We start from the raw sequence: 12,502 nt of genomic DNA on the forward strand, positions 1-12,502 counted from the left end.
GCAGCATGAGGGATTTAGGGAGTTGTTGGTGAATTCTTGGAGTGGGAAGTTATCAACACCTCAAACTTTGGATGGGCTCAGGCAGAAACTTCAGAAGTGGAATAGGGAAGTCTTTAAGCATATACAACGTCGCAAGGATAATTTGTTATCTGAGATCACAGCTGTTCAGGATGAGCTGGAGTGTACTCAGACACTTGTTAAGTAGGGAGGACTTGTTAATTAAGGAGCTTGATGTGGTGTTGGAGCAAGAAGAGGTTCTTTGGTTCCAAAAGTCACGCGAGAAGTGGGTGGTCCTTGGAGATAGAAATACAAAGTACTTCCACACTTCAACAATTATACGGCGACGGAAAAATAGGATCGAGGCATTAATGAATGATAAGGGCAGATGGTTAACCGATCAACAGGAACTGGAAACGCTGGCGGTTGGGTATTACCAACGTCTATACACTTTAGATGATGTAAATGTGGTAGTGGAGAAGCTACCGCAGGAGGGTTTTTCGGTGTTATCTCCAGTTGAGATTAATGATCTCTCGAAACCTTTCTTTGGACAGGAAGTAGATTGCTCGATAAAGAGTATGGGGAAGTACAAAGCTCCTGGTCCGGATGGGTTTCAACCAGTCTTCTACCAGGATTGTTGGGATGTGGTCGGGGATTCAGTTCGCCGGTTTGGTCTGAAATTCTTTGAGACAGGAGAATTTCCAGAGGGGACGAATGATGCACTGGTTGGATGTTGTTAAAACTCGATCTGGAGAAGGCGTATGATAGCATGCGATGGGATTTCCTCGAGGATACGCTAACAGCTGCAGGGTTCCCCGAGAACTGGGTTATGTGGATCATGTGCTGTGTTACTGGACCATCAATGACGTTATTGTGGAATGGTGAGAAAGCAGAGCCCTTTAAATCATTGCGGGGACTTCGACAGGGAGATCCCTTGTCGCCATATTTGTTTGTCCTCTGTCTTGAGAGGTTGTGCCATATGATTGACAAGTCTATTAGTTTGAAACAATGGAAACCGATCAGTTTGTCGCGTGGAGGGCCTAAACTGTCGCATATGTGTTTTGCTGATGACTTGATCTTGTTTGCGGAGGCATCTGTATCACAGATCAAGATAATACAGAGAGTGTTAGAAACCTTTTGTGTGGCATCAGAACAAAAAGTGAGTTTAGCTAAGTCAAAGATCTTCTTCTCAAGTAATATGAGTCGGGAGTTGGAGGGAATGATTAGCACTGAAAGTGGTATCCAGTCCACTACGAATTTGGGCAAATACTTAGGGATGTCGGTTCTTCATAAACAATACGTTTGGGGATGTCCTTGAACGTGTGTCGTCTCGGTTATCAGGGTGGAAGGAGAAGTGTTTGAGTTTTGCGGGTAGGATCACTCTCACCAAAGCAGTGTTAGCGTCGATCCCAGTGCATACAATGAGCACTATTGCTATGCCTCAGTCTACTCTTAAATGGTTAGACAAGCTATCCCGCTCTTTCCTGTGGGGTAATAGTGCCGAGAGGAAGAAGCAACATCTCTTGAATTGGAAGAAGGTTTGTCGTCCTAAAAGGGAAGGTGGGTCGGGGATTCGTTCTACTCTAGAAATGAATAAATCTCTCCTAGCTAAGGTTGGGTGGAGACTACTCAGGGATCATGATAGTCTCTGGGCCAGAGTTTTAAGGAGCAAATACAAAGTAAAGGATATTCATGACCTTTCTTGGTTGATATCAAAAGGTAGCTGGTCTTCGACCTGGCAGAGTGTGGTTGTGGGGTTAAGAGAGGTGATTGTCCCTGGCTTGAGTTGGGTAATCGGGGATGGGAGGTCCATCAAGTTCTGGTATGATAAGTGGCTACTGAATAGACCGTTGTTGGAGGTCGTGTCAGTGGATTTACCTGCTGAATGCATGGAGCTAACAGCTCATGATCTCTGGCAGAATGGGTTGGGCTGGTTAATGGATCAAATTGATCCTTATGTTGATGAGAGCATTATTTTGTGGTTGAGAGCTGTGGTTTTGGATACTGTTACGGGGGCCAAGGTTTGCTTATCGTGGAATGAAACGCCAGATGGGGTGTTCACGGTGAGCTCCGCCTATACGATGCTTACGCGAGATAGTACACCGCGACAGAATGTGAGTTTGTTGTTTGACAAATGCTGGCAAGTTACGGGACCAGAGCGAATTCGTGTTTTCCTCTGGCAGGCTATGAATCAGATTATAATGACAAATGTGGAGCAATGTCGGAGACATCTATGTGATTCAGGGCTCTGCCAGGTTTGTAAGAGTGGTAATTAGACAATCATTCATATTTTACGGGACTGTCCTGCAATGGCGGGTGTCTAAGACCGTTTGGTACCGTTGGGGAGACGTCGAGAGTTCTTTTCCATGTCTTTGCTGGAGTGGTTGTATAGTAATCTGGGGAACAATACTCTGGTGGGCGAGAGTTTATGGTCTACCTTATTTGCTATATCTGTTTGGTGGGGTTGGAAGTGGCGATGTGGAGATGTTTTTGGAGTTAATGGTAAATGCCGGGATAGAGTGCAGTTCTTAAGAGACTTGGCGAAAGAGTTTTATGTGGCGAGCAAACAGGTTGGGGTGATGCAACAGAATAGAGTACCGAGGGTGGAGAGAATGGTACGATGGTTACGTCCTCAGGAGGGTTGGATGCGGTTGAATACAGATGGGGCATCCAGAGGGAACCTGGGATTAGCAACTACTGGGTGTGTTCTTCGTGATAGTGCTGGTGACTGGGTCCGAGGTTTTATCCTGAATATTGGTATCTGCTCAGCTCCGTTAGCTGAGCTATGGGGTGTATACTATGGTCTGTTTATTGCTTGGGAGAATCGAGTTTCGAGATTGGAGTTAGAAGTGGACTCAGCAATTGTGGTTGGTTTTTTGACGACAGGGATCGGTGAGTCCCATCCGCTGTCATTCCTGGTACGTCTGTGTCATGACTTTTTTTCAAAAAATTGAATAGTCCAGATCTCGCACGTGTATAGGAAGGCAGACGGTTAACGAACTATACGTTTTCTCAGCCTTTAGACTTTAATATGTTTGATGTTGTACCGGATTGTGTCCGTTTTATTTTGTTGGAAGATGTTTGTGGAACTGCATTTCCACGACAACTCCAGTTGTAGTTTCTTTAATTTTTGTTGAATAAAGTTGGGGGCTTGCCCCCTTTTCCGACCAAAAAAAAAAAATGAACTGAATAAGTGGAATGTGACGAACAAATACTTAAACGGTAATAACAATTTAGGTTAGTGGGATAGGAAAATATGTTTATATAATAAGTTGATGATTTTAGCTATTTAAAATATATATTTTCCTACTTAATTAATAAGGATTATTTTCTCTTACGAAAATGTAAGACTGAATCAATATAAGAAAGGTAAAGTTACTACTAAAATATCAAATTTACGTGGAAAGCAATAACTAGTTGGTGAATAAATATTCCCTATTTTGAATTAATGCGCAACATCGAGAAAACAAGAAACCGGGTTCAATTTGTGTGTATCTTCTTTCAACAAGATACTTTGAACATCAATTTCGCATTATTTGCTCATGTTTTCTTTCTTTGTTAATGTTGGGATACAAACAATGTCCCACATCTAAAAATTAAAAAATAATGTTCTAATATATAAGCCAAGATCAACTCAAATTAGTATGAGGCCTTTTGGGAAGGACCCCAATAAGAAATCCGTGTGGGCTTTGCCATCTGGGCCCAAAGCGGACAATATCATACTAATAAGAGAGTTGGTTTGGGCTTGAAAAACCCAACAAGTGGTATCAGAGCCACAAGTTTTGTTGGAGGACTTACTTGATTAAAGATGACGAATTCAAAGCTTGAGGTTGAGAGATTTGACGGATCAGGAGACTTCTCCCTGTGGAAGACAAGGATGTTTGCACATCTGAGAATACTTGGGTTGAAGGATGTATTGGTTGAGCAAGCTCCGCTCCCACCATTAACAGAAGTAGAAGAAGCTGATCCTGCTAACAAGAAAAAGAGAATCGCAGATGAAACAGAAAGGAAAGAACGATGTGAAAAAGCAATGGACATTATCTTCTTAAATGTTGGAGATAAGGTGCTGAGAAAGATTGAAAAGTGCACTACTGCTGCAGAGACATGGACGATGCTAGAGCGCCTGTTCATGGTAAAAACCTTACCAAACAGAGTATATCTTCAGCTAAAGGTATACAAGTTCAAGATGCAAGAGAGAAAGACAATCGATGAGAATATCGATGAGTTCTTGAAGATGATTGCAGACCTAAGCAATCTGAATATTGAAGTTCCAGACGAGGTACAAGCTGTTCATCTTTTGAGTTCACTTCCAGCAAAGTATGAACTCTTAATAGAAACTCTCAAGTATAGTCTAGAAGGCATAACGTTTGAAGAAGTAGCTAGTGCGACTTGATCTAAAGAGCTAGATCTTAATGAAACGTCTGGTTCAAAGTCTCCAGCAGAAGGTTTGTTTGTCAGTTCCAGAGGCAGAGAAAATCAAAGAAACAATAATCAAGGTAGAGGACGATCTAAAAGCAAGGCTAGATCACAATCAAGACAAAGGCATAATAATAGCAAAGGTTGCTGGATTTGTGGAAAAGATGGTCACTGGAAAAGAGATTGTCTCGAGAGGAAGAACAATAATCACCAGAAGAACCAAGTGGAATCTGCCAACATTGCATCAAGTAGTGTTGAACCTCTTATTCTCACAGCAAGTATACAAGATCCTAAAGATGAATGGGTCATGGATTCAGGATGCACATTCCACATCACTCCTATCAAAGATATGTTGTTTGATCTTAAAGAATTTGAAGGAGAAAAAGTGTTAATGGCTAATAACACACACAGTGATGTTAAAGGAATGGGGAAGATAAGGATTGTGAATCTCAATGGCACACAAGTGATCTTAAGTGAAGTTAGATATATGCCATTTGTTGGCAGAAATCTAATATCATATGGACTTCTTGAGAAGTCAGGCTGCAAATATGAGGGTAAGGATTTCAGAATTCAGTTTTATAAAGGGGATCAAAAGGTGATTTCAGGAAAGTACGTGGATGGGCTACACTACCTAGAAGGAACTGTCACGAAGAATGAAGTTTCAGTGGCTAAACTGGACATTGAAATGACAGCAAGGTGGCATTCAAGGCTGGGACATATGAGTCTAAAGAGTATGCAATTGTTAGTAAAGAATGACTATCTGTCTGACAAGGAAGTGAAGACTTTGGGCTTTTGTGAGAATTGTGTGCTAGGAAAGTCACACAAGCAGAGCTTTGCAAAGGGAAAACATACTTCAAAAGGGACTTTAGACTACATACATTCAGATTTATGGGGTTCTCCTTCAACTCCCATGAGCCTTGCAGAATGTCAGTACTTTGTTACTTTTATAGATGATTATTCAAGCAAGGTTTGGATCTATTTTTTAAGAACAAAGAATGAAGTATTCTCTAGATTCAAGGAATGGAAGATTGCAGTTGAGAATCAATCTGTGAAGAAAATCAAGTGTTTAAGAACTGATAATGGCTTGGAGTTCTATAACAATCAGATGGATGAGTTATGTAAGGAATCTGGTATCAAGAGACATAGAACTTGTACATACACTCCTCAACAAAATGGAGTTTCTGAGTGTATGAATATGTTTATCATGGATAAAGTAAGATGCATGCTTTCTGAAACTGGTCTGGAGCAAAAGTTTTGGGCAGAAGCTTCATCTACAGCAGTCTACTTGATTAACAGGTCACCAAATTCTTCAATAGAATACAAGCTACCTGAAGAAGTCTGGTCAGGAGTGAAACCAGATTTATCACACCTCAGAAGGTTCGGATGCACTGCCTATGTTCACATTACTCAAGGTAAGACAGAATCAAGAGCCATCAAAGGTGTCTTTATGGGTTATCCTCAAAATGTGAAAGGTTATAGAGTGTGGATTCCAGAGGAACTAAGGTGTAAGACTAGTAGGGATGTGGTGTTTAATGAGGAGGAAGTCTACAAAGGTCTTTTGGAACCTAAAGAACATACACAAAAGAAGACTAAGAAAGTAACTTTCTGCAAAGATCTCATTCAGGGTACTTCAAATAAAAATCTGCAAGAAGAGAGTTCAGTTGAAGGTGGAGTTATCTCAGAAACAGAAAATTCAGCTGAAGGTGGCTATATCGAAAGTTCAGATTCAGAATCTCCAGAAATTGACAATGATGAGAGTAATGAAGCTACCGAAGATCAAGAAAACTTAGATAATTATCTCCTAGCCAGGGATAGAGTAAGGAGACAGGTCAAACCACCTACAAAGTTTGCGGATTCAAATTTTGTAGCATATGCATTATCTGGAGCAGGAGTTGTTGATCTAGATGAGCCTGCATCCTACTCAGAAGCTAAGGAAAATAAAGACCGGAAGTTATGGGATGGTGCAATGGATGAGGAAATGGAATCTCATGAGAAGAACGGGACATGGAATCTGGTTAAAGCACCAGATAAGAGTATTATTGGTTGTAAGTGGATTTTCAAAAGGAAACCAGGAATTCCAGGAGTTGAAGAACCTAGATTTAAAGCTAGGTTGGTTGCACAAGGATTCTCACAGGTGGAAGGCATAGACTACAATGAAGTTTTTGCTCCTGTGGTGAAACAAGTGTCGATTAGACTACTCTTATCAACTGTAGTTAATCAAGACCTGGAGTTAGAACAACTTGATGTTAAAACATCCTTCCTACATGGTTTATTGGAAGAAGAAATCAACATGCATAAGCCTGAAGGATTTGAAGTTAAAGGGAAGGAAGATAGAGTGTGTCGCCTGGTTAAATCACTTTATGGTTTAAAGCAAAGTCCAAGACAGTGGAACAAGAGATTCATTGTCAAGAGTTCCATAGAAGTGAATATGACCCATGTGTTTATTTCAAAGGCTTGGATAAAACAAATAAAGTGTACTTACTAATCTACGTGGATGATATGTTGGTTGCTTCCAAGGACATGAAGGAAATTCAGAAGTTGAAAAACAGTTTGATGGAAGAGTTTGAAATGAAGGACTTAGGCCCTACAAACAGAATCTTGGGTATGGAGATTATCAGAGATAGGGAGAAGGGAATTCTGAAACTATCACAAGGAAGGTATCTAAGTCAAGTGCTTAAAACATTTAATATGTTTGAGGCAACGCCTGTGGCTACTCCCATAGGTTGTCAATTCAAACTTAAGAGTTTAAGTCAAGAGGAGGAGCAACAGAGGCTAAACTCATGGAGAAAATTCCATATGCAAGTGCAGTTGGTAGTTTAATGTATGCTATGGTGGGATCAAGGCCAGACTTGGCTTATGCAGTGGGTTTAGTCAGTAGATTTATGGGAAAACCAGGAAGATCTCATTGGCAAGCAGTAAAATGTATCATGGGGTACTTAAAAGGTACATTGGATCTTAATCTAACTTTTACAAAGCAGTTGGATTTTCAGGTTCAAGGGTTTTGTGATGCAGATCATGCTAAGGATCTAGACAGAAGAAGATCTATTACTGGTTACATATTTCAAGTTGGAGGTAACATAGTAAGTTGGAGATCGGGTTTGCAACAAGTTGTTGCACTTTCAAGCACAAAATCAGAATATATGTCACTAACAGAGGCAGCTAAGGAAGCAGTTTGGCTGAAAGGAATATGTTCTGAATTGGGTTTTGTTCAATCTCAGGTTAAAGTATTTTGTGACTCACAAAGTGCTATATGTTTGGCGAAAAATAGTGTATTCCATGAGAGTACAAAACATATAGCTGTGAAGCACCATTTTATCAGAGATATGGTTGAACAAGGTGAAATTTTGGTTGAGAAGATTCACACATCAATCAATCCAGCAGATCTACTTACTAAATCATTACCAGCTAATCGATTTGAAGAAGGTCTGCTACAGCTCAGAGTCGTCTGAAGTTGTGGGTTCCTCAGACAAGCAAACTACGGTGACATGTAGTTGGAAGTTACCTGAGCATTTTTTGCAGTGGTGTAGACATCAAGACGGGTTTACTAGTGTTTTGTTGTTGAGCTGCGAGGTTTAAGGTATTAAAAAAAAAACAGTGAGATGATGTTGAAGATAAATCACAGATGTCTTCAATATTCAGAGTACAAAGACAGTAGACAAGGCAAAATCATGCGGAGCTCTATTTGATGTACTAAACAGGTTCTAAGACTAAGGATAAAGAGTCTTGGAAGGTTACCTGAATCTGTGAAAGAGTCTGATGAGTGACTAGAAATTGTTGCTCGGTGGTTTTGGATCTCGCAAAACAGTAAGAAGATATTGAGTTTCAGCCTATATCTTAGGTACTGTAAAGTGAAGATTTATGAGTCTAAACAAAGCTGAAACTAAGTTTAAAATCGTTTACCTGTGCTACACATCGGTGAAGAATTCAGTGTGAGAAATTGCAAGGAGTGAAACAAAAAGTGGGTTAGCTTGTGTTTCAAAGAAATTAACGGAATTAATTTCTAAGCAAGGAGAACAAATTGTTTAGAGGACCTGGGTTCTAAGAAGAAAGTGGAGCTTAATTTCGTCATTCTCAATTTCGGAGATCGGAGTCGCAAATTGGTACCTGGGTTTCGCTGAAGGGGAGGCCATAGGATCGTGGTACATGGTTTGAGGGGAGGTTTGTTGGGATACAAACAATGTCCCACATATGAAGATTAGAAAATAAGTTTCTAATATATAAGCCAAGACCAACTCCAATTAGTATGAGGCCTTTTGGGAAGGAGCCCAATAAGAAATCCGTGGAGGTTTGCCACGTGGGCCCAAAGCGGACAATATCATACTAATTGGGGAGTTGGCTTGGGTTTGGAAAGCCCAACAATTGGTATCAGAGCCTAGGTCAAAAAATGAACCTAGGGGAGTGGGTGTGGGCTCTATGTTCGGTGTGGGAGGATCTCTCAAAAAGATGACATGATGAAGGGTGCCTCAAGAATATTTCAGGAATAAAGGGATACCGAAGCCTAGGTACCTGGATTTCGCTGAAGGGGAGGCGATAGGATTGTGGTACATGGTTTGAGGGGAGGTTTGTTGGGATACAAACAATGTCCCACATCTGAAAATTAGAAAATAATGTTCTAATATATAAGCCAAGACCAACTCAAATTAGTATGAGGCCTTTTGGGAAGGAGCCCAATAAGAAATCCGTGCGGGCTTTGCCATTTGGACCCACAGCGGACAATATCATAATAGGAGAGTTGAATTGGGCTTGAAAAGCTCAACACTTATTCTTCTCAAGGTTAATTTGGTATGCATAGAAATTTAATATGCCGACAATACTAAAACGTAAGATTATTAGAAATTTAATCTTATGCGGACCAATGATATTCCCATGGTGTTTAGTCCTGGGATCTGATCAACATTAACTGTCGTCACATTTGAGCCAACTTGATTATTGGTGTTCCCGGGAGTTTAAGTGTCGTCACAACATCAAAGTTAGTCATAAGAAGAAAAGTAGAAAAATATTAACCGGAAGTTTCATTTCGTACTGCCATTTAGATCATCAGTGGCCACACAGAAGTCTTGTAGTGGACTTGGATCATAAGCATTGGCAAAGGAGATGACTAAAGCAATTATGGAAATAGGGATGAGAGATTGAGAAACCATCATTTTTGTTTTCAAGCACAAGGTTTATGTTAATACTCTCTCTAAATTTGTTATGCATGTGTTGATGGTGAATGGTCAGTGGTTTAAAATTTATAGGACAAGAGCATAAGTCATATTTGACATGGAGGAACTAAAACCAAATATTTAATGGCATTACACAGAGTGTGGTGGACTTTTAGTTAGAAGAGAGTATTTTACCGAAATAAAGACTAGTAGTTGGAAACTTGAAATTCCATTAGGAAGATTGGCCAAATGTTTATGAGTAGAAGTCAAAGAACATTAAAAATTGGACGTTGTCGCTGGCACCAAGATCTAAAACTCTGCTGCTTGTCTGGATCATTGATCCCTCTAACATTCCAACAAAACATCAGTATTACAAAACATTACAACAAATTTGCTCATTGATAGTACCATTTGATAGCACTAATTCTGTAACTGATGTTAAAGAATAGTTTTGGATTTTAGCAATTATATTACAGCACTTTATTAGTGTTAAGCCCATTTATAGCATAAGCGGGAAGCGAAAATCACTTTGACGGCCCAAAATTTTATTCAATTGATCTAACACTTAGCCAAAAATTTTATTCAACCGCTCGATATTGGACTAAGTCTCAAAATTTTTTATTCAAACACTTAGAACAAAAAAAATAAAAAGTCTCGATATTTGACTAAGTCTCAAAACCTAGACCAAATCTACCACCGTCGCCGTCGCAGACGAAATTTTTGATTCCGACGTCTTCGATTTCCTTCTATCTTTGTATCTTCTTTTTCGATTTCCTTCTGTCTCTGTGTCGCGCGTGGTCTGTATCTTCTTCTTTGATTTCTCCGTCGAGCTATATCTTCTCCGCTTCGATTTCTCAGACGAAAGTAGCCTAAAATTAGACAGCTAATTGTTTTTTTTTTTCAATTTCATTCTAATCTTCAATCAGTAACCTAAATTTCACTTTTAATCTCGTTTTGTGAGGTGTCAAGCTCGTCCAACAACAAAGACAAACTTGAAAGAAGAGAAATCTAAAACCTAAACAACAAATCTGTAAGTTTGTTCACGTTTTAGGTTTTGTGAGGTGTCCTCTTCATGTGCTTGAACTGATTTTTGCTTGATTTTGGTCGAATCTGAAAATTGCATGTTTGTGTCCTCTTCATGTGCTTGATTTCTGAAATCTGTCGAAAGTAAATTTCACTTTTAATCTTGTTTGTGTCCTCTTCATGTGCTTGATTTCTCAAATCTGCTTTATTTAGATTACTGTATTGAATTTTGTTAACTGTTTAAAAACTTATGATTAGTTTTAGATTCAACTGTTTAAAAACTAAAATGCTGGACAAGGAATGGGTTCATCTTAGCAGGTATGTAATTGATTACATACTTTTAGGATTTCAATAAAGGAATATCGACATTAAGTTATCTTCGTTTGTGTCGTTCTTTCTTCCAAATATAATGAAGACTTGATCTAGCAAACGAAATAGGTGCTTGGAAATTTGTCCGGATGGTGGCTGCTGAGTTAGGAGATAGTGGCATGGTAATATGCCCATGCGTTGACTGTAGAAATGTAGATCGTCATTCGTGTAGTGTTGTGGTTGCTCATCTAGTAACTAGAGGCATGGATGAGACTGGGGAAAGATTGGTATCATCACGGTGAAGTGAACTCATGGGCTGAATTCGTTGAGAAATTAAATCGGTGGAATGATGAGATTTGTGGTTTATATCAAGATGCTGAGTTTATGGATGAAGAGCCGTTAAGAAATTGTGAGAATGCTGAGGGGGAAGACAAGATAAATGATGAGTTCTACGCAAAGCTAGCTGATGCAGAAACCCCTTTATATCCAAGCTGTTCTTCCCATAGCAAGCTATCAGCCATTGTGACATTGTTTAGAATGAAGACACAGAATGGCTGGTGCGACAAAAGCTTCAATGATCTCCTTGAGACATTGTCAGAAATGTTACCGGATGGTTGATATGCTCAAATTTACCCTAGAGCTACTCTCTCAAATTAAGAGATCACTGTAGTATTTAGGGATCATATCCACAAGTACTCTAGATCACACAATAGATTTATTAATCTTTTAATTAAGCTAAACAGAAATAAATTGTATTAAAATCAAAAGAGCAAGAAAAGCAATAAAAATAAGAGTTAATTCAATAAAAGAGAAGATAGGTTCAGAGAAATTCTCAGGAATTCATACAAATCAGTTAAAATAATTGTTAGGATTTATTAAGAACAATTCTAGAACTCAAATCACAAAGGTAAAATTAACCAGCTCTCGCTGCGAATATTATCTAAGTCTAAAAACTTGAATTCCAAATCTCTTTGCAAATTTTAATGATAAAACTAGCATTAAATTCAGGTTTGATAAGTTTACAAAATCCCTAAATCAAATCTCTTTGTAAATAGGTATTTTGCTCATCTAAGATTATTTCAGGAAATTAATAACACTCTCATGTCTATCAATTAACCTAAGATCAGATTCTAGGTTGCTCTCGCTACTCTAGAATACACAATAAACCAATCTAGACGAAGAATTCTATAGATAATAACCTAACAATCTGATAACCTAAAAATTCATGAATTCCTTTGAAAACCCTAAACCTAACAAGAGATCTACTCAGACATGATCAATGAAACACAAATAATGAATAAAATAGATAGCATTAAGAGATTAAAAGAAGTAGAAGAGGAGTTCTGAATCTTCTCTGGAACGAGTCATGATTCTTCTCTCCAAAAACTCTCTAAATCTCTCAGGGTTTTTTCTCTCAAAAATTGAAGGGAAAAATAAAGCTTAGGTCTAAAGAATGACCATAAAATCCCATTTATATTTCTAAAACACGTCTAGCGACTCATGATGCAAATATGGAAAACTTTGGGGCAGCTTTGTAAATCTTCAAAACTTGTGGGAAAACTTCCGATTCTACTGTTGGATGATGCATCGATCGATGCTATCACTAGCATCAA

At 39.0% G+C, this 12,502-nt stretch overlaps 1 pseudogene; it reads left to right on the forward strand.

The window, feature by feature from the left end:
• The first annotated feature begins 10,851 nt into the window (after nucleotides 1-10,851).
• The window catches only part of LOC104728351 (uncharacterized), a 38,671-nt pseudogene continuing 37,020 nt past the window's right edge, over nucleotides 10,852-12,502 (forward strand).

The sequence above is a fragment of the Camelina sativa genome, chromosome 11 (assembly GCF_030686135.1).
Source record: "Camelina sativa cultivar CO46 ecotype springtype chromosome 11, ASM3068613v1".
NCBI classification, from domain to species: domain Eukaryota; kingdom Viridiplantae; phylum Streptophyta; class Magnoliopsida; order Brassicales; family Brassicaceae; genus Camelina; species Camelina sativa.